Source organism: Prunus avium, chromosome 3 (assembly GCF_965620075.1).
Source record: "Prunus avium chromosome 3, drPruAviu1.hap1.1, whole genome shotgun sequence".
Classification (NCBI taxonomy): domain Eukaryota; kingdom Viridiplantae; phylum Streptophyta; class Magnoliopsida; order Rosales; family Rosaceae; genus Prunus; species Prunus avium.
In genome coordinates this window covers 10,074,718-10,092,871 of record NC_142286.1, presented here as the reverse complement: position 1 = coordinate 10,092,871, position 18,154 = coordinate 10,074,718, and the positions used below count along the sequence as shown (strand labels likewise).

Genomic DNA, 18,154 nt, shown 5'->3' with positions numbered 1-18,154 from the left:
GTACTTGTTTAGAACTTCAGTGATGTTGAAAGCAGACGATGAAGAAAAGAAGACGAAAAAGAAAGAGAGGAAGATATAAGTAATGGGTGTGTTCAGCCTGATAAAATACATCTTGATATCAATTGATATCTATATATGTGTTGATTAAAAGGTAGAGACAAACAAAGAAAGAATGAGAGAGGTGTTAGCTGATGTTACTATTGACACGTGTCCTTGCTGAGGTGGCAAGTTTGTTAGCTCTTCACGTGCTTATTAGTGTGATTAGTTAGTCTGTTAAGCAGGTTAGCTTAGTAAAGAAGTCATCATTACACAGCTATATAAGCTTGGGACTGGTTCATTTCATTATGATGTAACAGATACTATTTCTGAGAATATACAGAGCTTTACCTTTCTCTCTTTTATCACTTCTTCTTCTCCATAGTTATCATGGTATCAGAGCAGGTTAGCCCACGTGTGAAAGCCCAACGGCCACACGTGCTCCACGTCACCCAATATGAGTTGTCCACGTGATAGGCTTGAAAATTCGCCACACGTGCGGGGGCGTGTGAGAATGTGAAGGTAAAGAGTCCCACATTGGAAAGTTAGAAAACCTTTCAAGGGCTTATAAGGAGTTGGGCTACTCCCCCCATTGCCAATTGGTTTTGGGGTGGAACCTCAACTTCCTTCATGGTATCCCTGACAATTCTGCTCATCCTCCTGTTGTGGAATGTCAAATCTGTGGGAAACGTGGACATATTGCTTTAAATTGCTATCACAGAGCGAATTTTGCTTATCAGGGAGCCACTCTACCTTCTTCTATACAAGCTATGACAGCACACATGCCTTCTGTGTATACTCCTGATGATTTGTGGATAGCAGATAGTGGAGCTTCACATCATATGACTCCACATGTCTCCAATCTGATGACTGCTACTCCATACTCTTCTGAGAATAAAGTGACTGTAGGAAGTGGAGAAGGTTTGGTTATTTCGAACATTGGTACTTCTAAGTTGACAGATCTCCCTGGTTCTTTACATTTAAATACTGTGTTCCATGTTCCTCATCTTGCTGCCAATCTCTTATCTGTTTACCAGTTATGTAGAGACAATCACTGCAGGGTTATCTTTGATGAACACTACATCTATGTGCAGGACAAGCAAACCAATCAGATTTTGTACCAAGGGCAGAGTAAACAAGGCCTCTATCCCATTCCTCAATTTGAGAACAATGCCTCTTCTACTTCCAAAATTCAATCTAATAAATCTGCAATAGCTTCTCAGCCTTCCCCAAAGGCTTTTCTAGGACAACAAGTAAAGTCAAAGCTATGGCATCTTCGATTGGGACATGTCTCCAATGAAGTGCTGCATCATATGCTTAAGACCTCTCAGATCACTTGTCATGCAGATACTAGTTCTGAAGTTTGTGTTGCTTGTATTCAAGGCAAAATGCATAGATTACCATTTTCTCATTCCCAATCCACAACTGTAGTACCTTTTCATAAGCTTCACAGTGATGTTTGGGGACCTTCAGCTTGTATAGCAGTAGGAGGTTTTCGATATTATCTTACCATCATTGATGACTGTACAAGATACATGTGGATTTTCCCACTTATTAATAAATCTGATGTTTTGCCAACATTCATCAAGTTTCATGCCTATGTAGTTAATCAATATCAAGCTCATATCAAGATTTTTCAATCAGATGGAGGGGGTGAGTATACTAGTAAAGCTTTTCAGGAGTTCTTATCATCTAAAGGTATCAGTCATCACCTATCTTGTCCTTACACTCCTCAGCAAAATGGAGTTGCTGAGAGAAAGAATAGACATGTGATAGAGACAGCTCTTACTCTCCTACAGACAGCTGAATTGCCTACTAATCTCTGGTATTATGCAGCAGCTCATGCAGTTTTCCTCATCAATAGAATGCCTTGCAAAGGCTTGAACATGACTTCTCCATATTATAAGTTCTTTGGTCATCATCCAGTTTTAAGTGCCATGAAGGTGTTTGGTTCAGCTGTATATCCTTTGCTCAAACAGTATAATGCTCATAAATTGGAATCTCGATCATCCCAGTGTGTTTTTCTAGGATATTCATTGAGTCATAAAGGAGTTTATTGCTATAATATGCTCAATCAGAAACTTCACATTTCTAGACATGTGATTCATGATGAGAGTCTCTTTCCCTTTAAGTTGTTAAAGTCGCCTACAATTTCTACTCCAGTTGCTTCATCTAATGCAAGGCCAGTCAATATCTCAGTTACTTTGCCTCATACATCTTCCCAACAATCTACCTCTTCTGCTCAGTCTTCTATGGAAACTCATTTAGATCTTCCAATGTCCGATAATACTGAGTCCTTGGAGTTCTCATCGGGTTCTGTTTTACCTGTTACTTCACCCAATCAGTTGGAGGTAGTGTTACCTATTTCACCTGACTCAACTATTCATGAGTCATCAGATGCCTATGCAATGCCCTATTCTACTAACTGTCATCCCATGCAAACAAGACTCAAGTCTGGAGTTGTTCAGAAAAGACAATTTCCAGAATTCTCATGCTTTGCAACTATGCTTACTTCTGTCATAGAACCTGAGGCTCCAACTTATTTTAAGGCAGCAGCAGCTCAACCAGAATGGCAACAGGCTATGGCAGAGGAAATTCAAGCTCTCCAATTGCAAGGTACATGGAATCTTGTTCCTCCTCCTCATGACAAGAATATTGTAGGATGTAGGTGGATATATAAAATAAAAAGAAATTCAGATGGAACAATTTCACGATACAAAGCTAGGCTGGTAGCTCAAGGATTCAGTCAAGAGCATGGTTTGGATTATGATGAAACCTTTAGTCCTGTAGTGAGACACACCACAGTCAGATTAGTACTCAGTTTAGCTGCTATGTTTAAATGGGATTTACGTCAATTAGATGTAAAAAATGCTTTCCTTCATGGGGAATTACAAGAAGAGGTTTATATGCGGCAACCTCAAGGTTTTATTGACTCTACATGTCCTAATTATGTGTGCAAATTACAGAAATCCCTATATGGTTTAAAACAGGCTCCGCGTGCATGGAATGCCAAGTTTACAGGTTATTTGCCTTCTTTGGGGTTTCAATCTTCTCACTCAGATCCTAGTCTGTTTGTCAGACAGAATTCTACCTCTGTGGTTATCCTATTATTGTATGTTGATGATATCATCATCATTGGATCAGATACACAAGTGGTACAATCTGTTATTGATTCTTTGGGAGAGGTATTTGATATGAAAGACATAGGTCGTCTTACCTATTTTCTGGGATTGGAGGTTCATTATCAGGACAATGGTGATATCTTTGTCAATCAAGCTAAGTATGCTCGAGATTTGTTTAAGAAAGCAGGCATGGACACTTGTAAATCATGTTTGACTCCAATTAAACCTCATCAGTATATGTTGAAAGATGAAGGTACTCTTCTTTCTGATCCAACATTGTATCGAAGTCTTGTTGGAGCATTACAATATTTGACCTTTACACGACCAGATATTGCCTTTGCAGTAAATACAGTATGTCAGTTCATGAATGCTCCCACTGATACACATTTTGCTTTAGTAAAACGTATCTTGCGATATCTGCAAGGTACTCTTCAATATGGGATCACATTCTCTCCGGGCTCTATGCTTTTATCTGGCTATTGTGACTCTGATTGGGCAGGTGATCCTAACACCAGACGTTCTACCACAGGTTATGTTGTATTTCTTGGTGATAATCCAATTTCATGGTCATCCAAGAAGCAAGCTGCAGTTTCTCGTAGTTCCACTGAAGCTGAATACCGTGCTCTAGCCAATTGTGCAGCAGACATTGCTTGGATTAGACAGATAATGTGTGATTTGCATATGACACTGCCAGAGGCACCTATTATTCATAGTGATAATATGTCTGCATTGGCTCTTAGTGTCAATCCAGTTTTTCACTCTCGTATTAAACACTTGGACATCGATTATCATTTTGTTAGAGAACGAGTTCAATGTCGAGATCTGGTTGTGCAATATATTCCCACAGATGGTCAGGTTGCAGATATTCTTACCAAGGGCCTTCATAGTCCAGTGTTCATTCGACATCGTTCCAATCTCAGGCTAGGTCTGTACCCAGCTGAGATTGAGGGGGAATGTTAGCTGATGTTACTATTGACACGTGTCCTTGCTGAGGTGGCAAGTTTGTTAGCTCTTCACGTGCTTATTAGTGTGATTAGTTAGTCTGTTAAGCAGGTTAGCTTAGTAAAGAAGTCATCATTACACAGCTATATAAGCTTGGGACTGGTTCATTTCATTATGATGTAACAGATACTATTTCTGAGAATATACAGAGCTTTACCTTTCTCTCTTTTATCACTTCTTCTTCTCCATAGTTATCAAGAGGTGCCTGCGTCCCAATGGATCGAAGAGGCATCTCTTTATATGTGTTTGAGGAAAAGAGTAAGTCTTCGTGCCGCCAAATATGCAGGAACTTTTTTTATTGTTTGGTTGAAAATGGTGGAAGAAATGGATGGTGGAGTTGATTTCCTATAGGTTTGTAGAAAGATCAGTCAGTCCCAGTTGACAATGTATTCGCACTTTCTTGCCTAAAAATAGATGTCAATTACTCAAACGACGGCACTAGACTAGAGAGACCAAATTTTTAGAGGACATCAGCTGTTAATTCGATGATCCCACATCCATTCATCTCAATTTTACACAGCTGATAAAAAAATTTTGTTAATTCCAAATCGTAAAATCATTCCCAACTCATCAATTTTACATTAATGAAATTCCACATCTATTCAATTCAAGAGTAATCAATATATATTTTTTTCTTCAGAATATATAATTAAATGGCCCGTTTGATGATCATTTCATTTCAATGTTTTAAGTTTTTATGTACACTTTTTCTATTTGGAACCTCTCGACTTGGACACGGCTGTTGACTCTTGTGTTCCGCTGCAGACCCAATACGAACCTCAAGACGACCTACACAAACTTCATCTTAACTCCAAAAAATTCACTAAAAAATACTATGAATTCTTTATAACATCCACTGAAAACGAAATCTAAAATAAGTCATCAAATAACTTTAAAACAGTTCTAAGTTTTTTTGAAAAGTTAAATTATATTGGTTACCAACCTAAATCTTGTATATTTTCATCAGTGCACTACCTAAATCCTGTATATTTTAATGAGAATATCACAATCCCTCTCTTTCATTCTTTTCAATCATAAAAAAAACAAAACAAAACAAACTTACTTCACACTAATCAAATCTTGTGCACCACTTCACACTAATGAGAGTGTAACCAAGCTGTCGTAGTTCGAGATGTTGCCGCTGATGAAAGTTCTTACATTGCAGTGCTGCAAATTAGCAACCTAAGATTGCCTTTGAGCTTAACTGCACCAACACCATCCATCACCTTCTTCAAACCTAGGTACGTCGGGATCTGGGGCACCAAGGCTCCAACTAGCAGCATTGCAGCCGCGCCAGAGGTAGGAGACACTCCATCTAGAAGCATTGCAGCCGCACCACCAGTATCCAATGCACCAATGACTTCAATTGCCAGCGGACCAATTGCAGCTGACCCAGGTCCGCATGCATGCAGTATCTTCTATTGATTGTGGTTCTGTTATAAATATAATTTTGATGTCGATTTTGTCTTTGGCTTCCATGATCCTGATTTGAGTCAAAAGAAAATTCAGGTGTACATATTATAAAGCCAGGCCGCGTCATTTTTGTATGCATCTCTCTACTATTATGAATTCAGGTCGCAACTTTGAGGTCACAGGCTTCACCAAATCGCGCAGGAATAAAATACACCTCAAACCCCAAAAAAATAAAAAAGAGAGCAACTTACATGAAACGGGTAACCTTTTCCAATGTTGCAAGTTCTTGAAATTCAAAAAATGACACAGATTTATCAAAGCCAAGAAAACCAAAATTTTCAACCAAGAAAATAATAATAATAATTTATCAGTGTTAAATTTATTGGAAATAACAAGTTTACGGTCAACCAAGTTATTACAATGGCTTCTTTTTTATTTTATGGTAAACGACAATGTTTAATTTTTTTTATATTAATAATAAGGACATTGGGATGGCTAATAACTTATAGTAAGCTATGCCAGTAGTCATTTATGATTTAATATATCATACAGGTCCATATCAGAACATTTTATGGGGCACGAAGAATAGCATGTGGATTAATTTTTGGGCCAAGGAGATGGCAAGGCGATTCTCTATACAAACTGCGGAGCAGTCTACTTTTTTGTATACTTGCTCATTAATTCCTCTTCTTTACCAAATCCCAACTTGCTACCATGGAGTTCATTAGCCGGCTGCAGGGTTGTGTTTGTTTGGCGTTGATCCTTATCGTGTTGGGGGCATGGTCTTCTGAAGCCACTTCTCGTAGTCTCCAAGATGCATTCATTATAGATATGGCATGAGCAGGTTGTTGAAGCTACAATTCACAGTCTTCTCAACCGAACCCATCAAATAGGCCTTCTGCAAAGGAGCTTCAACAACCTGCTCAAGCCATATCTATAATGAATGCAAACCGTGTCTTTGGTAATAACAATTCTTATGCAAATGCTTCAGGTCTGTCATCTTCTACAGATGTCTCAATTAATTCTGCCTTCACTAAACTTTGGATTTTGGATAGCGGAGCCACTGACCACATCACTTCTGATTCTACACTTTTCACTAAGACAGAATCTTGCCCAATACCCACTGTTAATTTACCTACTGGATCCACAGTCCCAATCACTTCCACTGGCACCGTACCTTTAAACTCAGACATTAACTTAGACAAAGTTTTATGTGTTCCTTCTTTCCGCTTAAATCTCATGTCTGCCAGTAAAGTCACTAATTCTTTAAACTGTTGTGTCCTTTTGTTTCCCACTTTCTGTGTCTTGCAGGACTTGGCAGGGAAGATAATTGGCTCGGCTAAACAATGTGGTGGTCTCTACTACATGTCTCCATTACAGAGAACACCTGTCTCAAATCAAGTTTCGCACCCCACCAGTTTGTGGCATATGCGACTTGGTCATCCGTCTTCTTCTCGTCTCAAATTGGTGACTCCATTCCTAACTTCAAAAAATATTTCTTTTGATGATAATTGCAGTATTTGTCCCATGGCCAAACAAACACGACTTCCATTTCCTTTAAGTTCTATATCAACACATGCTCCATTCGATTTGTTACATTGTGATATTTGGGGTCCACACAAAGTTCCCACACATTCAGGGGCACGTTTCTTTCTTACCATTGTGGATGATTTCACAAGATGCACATGGGTATTTTTGATGCAACATAAGTCTGAAACTCAACATCTTTTAAAATCTTTTGTTGTTTTTGCTTGTACTCAATTCTATGCCCAAATTAAAGCCATCAGAGTTGACAATGGGTCTAAGTTTTTTTTCCATGAGAGATTTTTTTCAAACTAATGGAATTGAATATAAATGCACATGTGTTTACACTCCACAACAAAACGGAGTTGCCGAACGCAAACATCGGCATATTCTCACCGTTGCACGAGCCTTATTATTCCAATCTCACTTACCTCTTTCTTTCTGGGGAGAATGTGTCTTAACCGCTGTCTACCTAATTAACCGCCTACCATCACCACTTTTATCCACCAAGTCACCTTTTGAGTTGTTATATAACCGGCCACCATCATTTGATCACCTGAAAGTCTTTGGTTGTTTATGATATGCAACTGTTGTTCATCTTACTCAAAAATTTGATCCCCGTGCCAAACGCTGCATCTTTGTTGGATTCCCCACTGGTCAAAAAGGCTACAAACTTTACAATTTGGAGACCCACAAGTTTTTTGTAAGTCGTGATGTCAAATTTTATGAAACCATTTTCCATTTCTCATCTATTTCTACACCACCCAATCTCAATTTTGTGTTCCCCTCATCATTTCCTAACATCACTGACAATGGGCCATCCTCACTTCCCTTTCCCACTATCAATCAACCAACCCACTTGCCAAATTCACCAGAGCACTCACCTAACTTACACCCCCATGTGCCAGACACACACGACCATGTGTCTAACCCACCAGTTAACCTTACCCCACCTGCCAGCCCGTTACTCCAAGCACCACATCATCATATCCTACCTACCTTACCCGATAATTCCATCACCCTTCCCTTACCAAATAATCCCAACATACATCTGTTAACCCATCACGATTCACCCCCCCCCCCCCCCCCCCAATCCACTTCTTCCGCACCCTCTGAAGTGCCCTCACACTCGGTCAACCCAACTCATCTCCCTTCATCCTCTTCCGAGCCCACACTTCAACCCACATAATCTATACCACCTTCGCGTCAGTCCCTTCGTCCCAAACACCCTCCGGCATGGCATAGCGACTGCCACATGTCCAACCAAGTCAATCATTCTGCCTCGACGCCTCGTTCTTCAGGTACTCGATATCCCCTTTCTCATTTTCTTTCTTACTCTCGCTTTTCTTCTGCCCATTGTGCTTTTCTAGCTAACATTACAGGTACCACCGAGCCCACCTCATATGCACAAGCTATCCATGATCCAAATTGGCGACATGCCATACATGCAGAATTAGAGGCCTTGCAGCAAAATAACACATGGAGTATGGTTCCTTTACCCGTTGGTCATAAACCGATTGGATGCAAATAGGTCTACAAAATCAAATACAAGTCTGATGGCACCATTGAACGATACAAAGCTCGGCTAGTTGCTAAGGGCTACACTCAGGTTGAGGGCATTGATTACCAAGAGACCTTTTCCCCCACCGCAAAACTCACCACTCTCCGATGTCTCATTACTGTTGCTGCTGCCCGCAATTAGTTCATCCACCAGTTGGACATCCAAAATGCTTTCCTTCACGGAGATTTACACGAAGTGGTTTACATGGAGCCTCCTTTTGGTCTTCGCCGACAGGAGGAGAACATTGTATGTCGGCTCAATAAATCCCTTTATGGACTCAAACAGGCCTCTAGAAACTGATTTTCCAACTTTTCAGATAGTGTACAAAAGGATGGTTATCAACAATCAAAGGCTGACTATTCACTATTTACCAAGGCCGAAGGTAATTCATTTACTGCAGTGCTTATCTATGTTGACGACATACTTATCACAGGAAATGATCTTCAAGAAATGGAACGTCTCAAAAAGTTTCTTCTCCAACGCTTCCGTATCAAAGACCTCGAAGATTTGAAATATTTTCTAGGCATTGAGTTCTCCCGTTCCAAGAAAGGTATTTTCATGTCTCAGAGAAAATATGCACTAGATATTTTGCAAGACTCGGGACTTATCGGCGCAAGTCTAGACAAATTTCCTATGGAGCAAAATTTGAAGCTTACTCCCACAGATGGAGCGTTGCTAAATGATCCAACTAAGTACAGAAGATTGGTTGGGAGACTGATTTATCTTACCGTCACAAGGCCTGATATAGTTTACTCTGTTCGAACATTGAGTGAGTTTGTGCATCAGCCTCGCAAACCTCATTGGGATGCCGCTTTACGGATCCTTAAATACATCAAAGGTACTCCTGGTCAACGTTTGTTTTTTCCTGCCTCCAATAATCTTGCCTTGAAAGCCTTTTGTGATTCAGATTAGGAAGGTTGTCGTGCCACTAGAAGGTCAGTTACTAGATATTGTGTATTTCTTAGAAACTCTCCCATCTCATGGAAGTCTAAGAAACAAACCATTGTTTCTAGATCATCAGCAAAAGCCGAATATCGAGCTACGGCTAACACATGTTTGGAGCTCACTTGGATGCGCTATATATTACAGGATTTAAAGGTCCCACAAAGAGCTCCAACATCATTGTTCTGTGATAATCAGGCAGCTTTGCATACTGCAGCAAATCCAGTTTTCCATGAGCGTACGAAGCACATTGAAATAGATTGTCACATAGTTCGAGAAAAATTGCAAGCTGGAATAATTAGTCCTTCATATGTACCAACACGCTTCCAGTTGGCAGATGTATTCACAAAAGCCTTGGGGAAAGATCAATTTGTGACACTACGTGACAAGTTGGGACTTCATGACATTTGTTGTTAATATTATGTTAACTCACAATTGTACGGGGCAATTAGTAGTATAGCAAGACAAGTACGAGGTCGTACCCACGAAGACTGAGAAGTTAAAACTAGTTATGTACTTAGATTACCAAATTCAAGAAAGTAGGAGGTTATGTCTAAAACAGAATTTAAAACAAGAGTGGTTGTGATTGTTGAACAAAAGAAGCAAAATGAAATTGCAAACAAAAACAAGTAAACAAATGTAACAAAGAGTGGTTTTAAGAGTTGGAAAACAGATTTTGAGACTAGGGCATTCGAATCACCATAACAATTCAATTCTGGGTTATAAAGATTCAAGTAACAAGTCTAATTCAGATTCAAAGATTGATTCTAGCTAAAGTATGATTAGGCCATGGTGTTTGGTCCTAACCTTGTGTTCCTAATTCCCTAATTTGATCATTTGTTGTCTAACCTAAAATTAAGCATTAGGAACCCATTAAGCATAGAAGAACATTTTAAACAACCAAGTATGTATCTAATCCCTGTTGTCGAATGTCCATACATACTCTTCCTATTCATAGTTCAATTCGAATTAAAGCATGGTGTATACTCTTAATTCAAACCAAGATAGTTAACAAACAAGTTCTAATGGTGATCAATCATTCAAACAAGCATGTTAACTTATAAGCATAATGAATAAGAACATGAATCATGAATCAAACTTGAAACTCCAAACTTATAAACCCAGAATATTCATGTTAGGTTACATCGAAGCCCTAGTTATGGATTTAGCTACTCATAATGGAAAAGAGACTTGAACAGAAATGAGAAAACATAATGAATGCAATAAGAGTAGAAAAACCCTTTTTCTGAAGTTCTTGTGGTGTCCAAGGCTTCTCCAAGTGCTTCTCCACTTCTAATGCTTCTCCAAGAGCTTCCCCACTTCTAGAAAGATGTATGAAGGATATGGAGGTGATTTGGGATGAGTTTGAGTGAGTGGTGATGGCTAAGGAAGATGAAATTCGTAGGGAAATGGAAGAGAGGTTTGCTGGAGTTGTTTTGGTGATTGTTGGAGTGTTTGGGATTTTGAGAGTGTTTGAGGATGGTTGGAGTGAATTGTGGGGTTGTGAATCCCAGGATTTGTTGTGTCTTGAATGTGGAATGGATGTGGTATTTATAGGGAGAGGGGAGTGATAAATCTGAATTCAATATGGCTAATGCATACAACACTTGCATTATAAAAGATGAATTGGTTGATGCACTTCACTAATGCATACAACACTTGCATTATAAAATCTGAATTGGTTGATGCACTTCACCAATAAATCCCACCAGCAGCCCTAGCTCATCTTCATGTCACCATGACCAAGCTTCCAACCAGCTCAATAGCTCATGCCTAGCTCACCATGACCAAGCTTCCAACCAGAAACAATAGCTCATCCTGAGGTCAGCATGACCAGCAACTTCAAGGGCTTACGAATTGGGCTTCCCTTAAGCAAATTAAGACTTTAAGCACTCAAACTTGAAGTTCAGAATGTCTTCTTTCCAGCCATATATTATTTGGGCCAATCCAAGGTCGGAGGAGGAAGTTAAGGCCAAAACAAATTGCTAACTCATTTTGCGCGCTGATAAAATCCATCCTGAGCATGGCTCTGTGTTTGCTAGGTAACAGACTCCATATTTATCCAATGGGGCTGAATTTTGGATATGTAATAGTACACACCCATTGAAACAACGTTCATGAAGAATGATGCCTCATCCGAGCTGTGTAGGTTGCTGAAACAAAGCTTGCAATATGACCTACGGAACTGGACTGGCAGGGGGCTGTAGCCAAAATGAGTTTGTCTTTTAAGCTCTTCATCCCTTTATCCAAATCAGGCTTTAACATACATGGATTACATCATTTCATATCCAAAGCCATCATTGTTACCTAAAGCTGAAAGATAAACACAAAAAGGATTAAAAGCACAAGTTTAACTCAAAAACATAACCAAATCATAAGCTAGAAGGGTACAAAATGATATACAATTATGAACCGATCAAATACCCCCAAACCTAGATTTTGCTAGTCCTCGAGCAAAACAACACAAAACAAAGTTAAAAACAAAACTAACTAGACCACTTTCGTAGGTAACTCGATTGCATTGAGTGTATGCAACAAGCCTTTAAACCTCTAGGCATCCCTAGTAGGAGGAGTTGTGTCTCCTGAGGGTTTAACAGATACGATACCCACAAACGTTTTTCTAACTCTACAAAACAAAATGGTTAGAAAAACAACTTTGAAATCAACTAATGAAAATGAAAGAAAACTTTAGTCATACCTCCAACACCATAGAGTTGCCAAGATAGGTCATCAATCAGTGTGTACAAGTGGAAGCTATAGCTCAAAGGCACACAGTTTCAAAGCAAGCATACTCAAACCTTGAATAGAGAACATGCTTCGACTCTAATTCTCACAGATAACACTCAATCACTCAGAACCTATGTTTTAATTCTATCAAGAAAGCATAAGTGAGTGTATGAAATAGAAGCACAACTTTGGTTAGATCTCATGAAAGGAATTAAATACTAAGAATAGAGATACACACATACTTACCAGCACCCATGAATACATCCTCAAAGATCAGCTAGGTCTTTCACAATGTTGTAATGAAAGGCTAAGGTTTAGGGGAAATGGAAGAATTGGAAGGAAAAACAAATAACTTAAGAACATACCAAGGTTGCATGCTTCATTAATCTGCAAGGCATCATTGATTTAGATTGGCATGGCAGCAAACTTCATGGTATCACCTGGCATAGACTTTATTTTTCACACTTAGATCATATTGAAACACTTTCATCTTTGCTGATTTGATTTGCAACTTCTTTAACTTTATTGCATAGACTCACACCAAATTTCATTTAGGTACACGGCAGCAACTTCCTTGCATCAAACTTTATCTTGGCACACCTTGGTATATTTCTAAGTTATAGGGTATGGCTACAAGAGGTTAAGTATCTCAGATTGAGATACAAAGGTAGGGAAAATGATGAGGGTGATAAAAGAAAAGGCTTTGAGTGTTTGGCTTCAAGAGGGCTAATGGAACACACATATGGGTAGGGTGAAAAGAAAGCATATAGAATGGTTATACACACATAGCCTAGCATCACTTCAATGAGTTCATTCATGAATGAGAGCAAGCATATGATATCTGCAAAAGAGAATCATCCTTAGTATTCGATCAAAATGAAATGATGAGATCAATTAGAGTGAATTGAAGAAAATAAGTATGGATGAGAAATAGAACACTTTAAACCCTCTCAAGAAAGCAATTAGGCTCGATATAGCTCACTAGGGTAGTCTCCACTATTTTCCTTCAAGAATTTGAGCATGGTACTTTAGCCACCAGAATTCTAAGAGCCAAAGCTTTGTGAAGTGCAAAATTCTGATATGAAAACCTCAATGGCAGCTCCATAGCATCGATTGTATGACATTTAGAAAAAAAAAAAATTAGTGACAAATGAACGAAAATTGAAACACAAATGAATGAAATTTGAAAACCTTCCCCCCAGACCTGAATTAAACATTGTCCTCAATGTTAAAGCAAAGTAAAGATGATTGAGAACAAGTAAATGATAAAGGGAAAAGTTAAGAAAAAGGTTTAGAGAAAAAATAAATAAATAAAAAAAATGAATATATAAGCAACTCATGGATGACCAGTTAAGGGCCTCAGAAAACACAGCCAGGGGATCCGGGAAGGTTGGAGGGGTCACAATGGTCCCGCTTAAAACCCAAACTTCTTAGACACCGAAGGTGTCGCCTAAAGAACTCCTAGACACTGTATTGACGGAGGTGCTCACTGGGGTTACCAAAAGTTAGCTTATAAGAAATTTTTTTATTTTTTTTTTATTTTTTATTTTTATATTTATTTATTTATAAAAAGGAACAGAAACTTAAAATGACTAAAATAAAAACAAAACAAGTAAAGAGAAAGGATTGAAATGCTTCCCCTTGATGCGATTAGGTCGATTGCTACCAAGCACCTTCTTCTTGAACACATGGGTTGCCTCCCAAGAAGCGCCTTAGTTACTGTCTTGGCAAGACATTGTGCAATCAGCTAAGTTGATGGTACGAAGGGAAGTTGATCTACCACATGGCCAGTTTGGATGCCAGCTGAAACTCCCTCATAGAATGGCTTTAAACGTTGTCCATTTACTTTGAAAGTCGAGCCATCTTTAGGGTTTTGAATCTCCACAGCTCCATAGGGAGAAACATTGACCACGGTGAATGGGCCTTGCCATCTAGACTTCAATTTTCCTGGAAAGAGACGCAAACGCGAGTTAAACAAAAGAACTGACATACCTTTGGAGAACTCTTTCCGTTGAATGTTTCTGTCATGGTAACTCTTGGTTCGTTCTTTGTAAAGCTTTGCATTCTCATAAGACTCATGTCTAATTTCTTCCAATTCATTGAGCTGAAACTTTCTTGCATGGCCTGCCTTGTCTAGATCAAAATTCAACTTCTTGATGGCCCAAAAAGCATTGTGTTCAAGCTCCATTGGCAGGTGACAAGCTTTCCCAAACACAAGACGATAAGGGCTCATTCCAATGGGAGTCTTATATGCAGTCCTATAAGCCCATAATGCATCATTGAGCTGGCTGCCCAATCTTTCCTTGTATTGTTCACCACCTTCTCCAGGATGTGCTTAATTTCTCTATTGCTTATTTCCACTTGACCAGAAGTTTGCGGATGATATGGTGTAGAGACTCGATGGGTGATGTTGTACTTTTTCATGAGTGCTTCGAATGGCTTGTTACAGAAGTGGCTGCCTCCATCACTAATGACAGCCCTTGGAGTACCAAACCTTGTGAAAATATTATCCTTCAAGAACTTCAGCACCACCTTATAATCATTGGTTTTGGTGGCTATGGCTTCCACCCATTTAGGCACATAATCAACAGCAACAAGTATGTAAGTATAACCAAAGGAAGATGGGAATGGTCCCATGAAATCAATACCCCACACATCGAAGAGCTCCACAACAAGTATGTTATTCAATGGCATTTCATTCCTGCGACTTATGTTCCCCATCCTTTGGCACCTATCACACTTAACACAAAAATTAAACGCATCTTTGAATAGAGTGGGCCAAAAGAAACCAGATTGCAGAATTTTAAGTGCTGTTTTCTTAGCTCCAAAGTGACCTCCACAAGCCAATTCGTGGCTATGCCTAAGTATGCTTTCTTGCTCTTCTTCTGGAACACATCTTCTGATGAGTTGATCTGGGCAATGCTTGAATAAGAAAGGTTCATCCCAGACATAATGTTTCACCATGGAAAAGAACTTCTTCTTGTCCTGAGAAGTTAGATCATTTCTAAGAACACCACAAGCAAGATAATTAACAAAATCAGCATACCATGGCTCTTTGACTTGGGCAGCATATAGTTGTTCATCAGGGAAAGTCTCATTCAAGGGTAGCACAGCTGCTCCTTTTTCTTCAACCACAATTCTGCTCAAATGATCAGCTACCACATTCTCACGTCCCTTCTTATCTCGAATCTCCAAATCGAATTCTTGCAGCAAGAGAATCCATCTAATCAAGCGTGGTTTGGCATCCTTCTTAGTGAGCAAGTATCTAAGAGCTGCATGGTCAGAATAAACAATTACTTTAGAACCAACAAGGTAAGAACGAAATTTTTCTAAAGCAAAAACCACAGCAAGCAACTCCTTCTCTGTTGTGGAGTAGTTGATTTGAGCATCATTCAAGGTCCGGCTAGCATAATGAATCACATGGGGCAGCTTGTTCTTCTGACCTCAGGATGAGCTATTGTTTCTGGTTGGAAGCTTGGTCATGGTGAGCTAGGCATGAGCTATTGTAGCTGGTTGGAAGCTTGTGTTGTGAATTAAAGACTAACTCACTGCCCTTTTAAGATCTTGTTGTTGATGGACTTTAGACAAAGAACTCAATGATGGATGAGTCTTACACACACACACAGAAATTAACCAAGCACAAATGACACAAGTGTTTATAGAGGTTCAGCAAATTGCCTACATCCTCTTTGGTGATCACCTTGAGAAATTTCACTAATAAAGATAGGTTACAACTTTGGTTTACAAAGGAAACCCCCTTAGAACACTACCCTCACAATCTGTTTCTCTCACACCCTTGCTCAACACCTTGATACACTTAGAGAACTCTCTTGCTCTCCCCTTGGTTTTTCTGAACAAAGCTCTCTACAGAAAACTCTAACTAGTTTCCAGCTTTTGCCACTACATTTGTTCAACATTCTTTCTCCCTTGTGTTATCTTACTTCATCCCATTACCTACACAAGCCAATGGACAAGAGATAGGATATCTGATTGTCCTCCACGTTCTTTCCTTTTAGTCACCACTTAGACTAAGGGTCAGATTAGGTAGGTAATACAATCCCACTCAGCCACCTCCATTAAACCAGAAAATGGAGAGGAGATTAATCAAAATAGGATAACCAATCAGCCATGAGTGCTCTCCCAACTATCCAGCAGGTAGTCAACCCTCTTTTACCTCAGAAGTGATCCATTAAGCACCTGCAAACTCGTGGAAAGCGATAGCCATTGAAAAGACAATTGAAAATACGTAAGCAAAGCATCACAGCACGACTGGAGCGACCGGTCGTCAGGAATGGGCGACCGGTCGCCAGAATTTTTCCCTCCAGACTTTGAATCTGCTTCTAAGCGACCGGTCGCAAATGTCCAGCGACCGATCGCTCGTGTGCCTGCGACCGGTCGCAAAGAACTAGCGACCGGTCGCTCTTCAGTTTTGCTTCCAGACTTCGAATCTGCTTCAAAACGACCGGTCGCAAATGTCCAGCGACCGGTCGCTTTTAGGCAGATTCAAAATCATCCTTTGAGCGCCAAAAAAAACTTTGTATCCTTTTAGGTGAGCCATTTTTCCAACAATCTCCACCATGGCGAGCCTAATACTCCTTGTGGACATCATTGCCTTCCAGGACATCTGTAATGTCTTGAGAATCGCCCTGATAACTCTCAAGAACTCCACCTCAATCTTTAGCATGTAACAAGATTGAGCAAGCTCAAACAATGCTTGAACTTTGCTGCTGTGACTGGCTTTGTTAGGCAATCTGAAGCGTTCTCATTTGTATGAACTTTCATTATTGTGATGTCTCCATCATTCACCCAATCCCTTATCCGGTGGTATCTCACATCAATGTGTTTGGACCTCCCATGGAACACTTGATTCTTCACTAAGCAAATAGCACTTTGACTGTCACTTAGAATCACCACCAAGTCTTGAGCTATCCCGAATTCCTTTGCCAATCTCTTCAGCCATACCGCTTCTTTTGAAGCTTCCGTTAACGCCATATACTCCGCTTCCGTAGTAGACAAGGCACTAACCGATTGTAACACTGCTCTCCAACTAATCGGTCCTCCACCACAAGTGAAGACATATCCTGTGGTGGATCTCCTCTTGTCTAAATCTCCTGCATAATCAGAATCTACATACCCCGACACACATGCATTTCCTTGTTGTCTTTCAAACAATATCCCAAGCCTTTTGGTGCCCTTCAAGTACCTGAGAATCCATTTTGCTGCTGTCCAAAGTTGCCTTCCAGGATTCGCCATATACCTTGACACCACACTAACGGCTTGGGCTAAGTCGGGGCGTGTGCACACCATTGCATACATGAGACACCCTACCAAGCTTGCATATGGAACTTTACTCATTTCTTCCTTCTCCACATTCGTAGAAGGACATTCTTTTGCACTTAACTTAAAATGCTCCGCCAAAGGAGTAGACACCGGTTTGCAATCCATCATATTAAACCTTTCAAGTACCTTGGAAATGTACTTGCATTGTGACAGCCACAACTTGCCTTCCTTTCTGTCTCTCCTTATCTCCATTCCTAGGATCTTTTGTGCAGCACCAAGATCCTTCATGTCAAACTCCCTTCCAAGCAATGTCTTCAAATTCTGGATTTTTGACATGTCCTTACATGCAATTAGCATGTCATCAACATAAAGAAGCAAAAGGATGAAGTTACCATCCTTGAATGCATGAGAGTAAACACAACAATCAGATTCACATCTTCTATACCCAATCTTCATCATATAAGAATCGAAGCACTTGTTCCACTGCCTTGGAGATTGCTTCAGCCCATACAAAGACTTCTTCAACCTGCAAACCAGATTTTCCTTC

General features: G+C 39.8%; 1 pseudogene; it reads left to right on the top strand.

The window, feature by feature from the left end:
- The first annotated feature begins 6,287 nt into the window (after positions 1 to 6,287).
- The window catches only part of LOC110774555 (senescence-specific cysteine protease SAG39-like), a 29,621-nt pseudogene continuing 17,754 nt past the window's right edge, over positions 6,288 to 18,154 (top strand).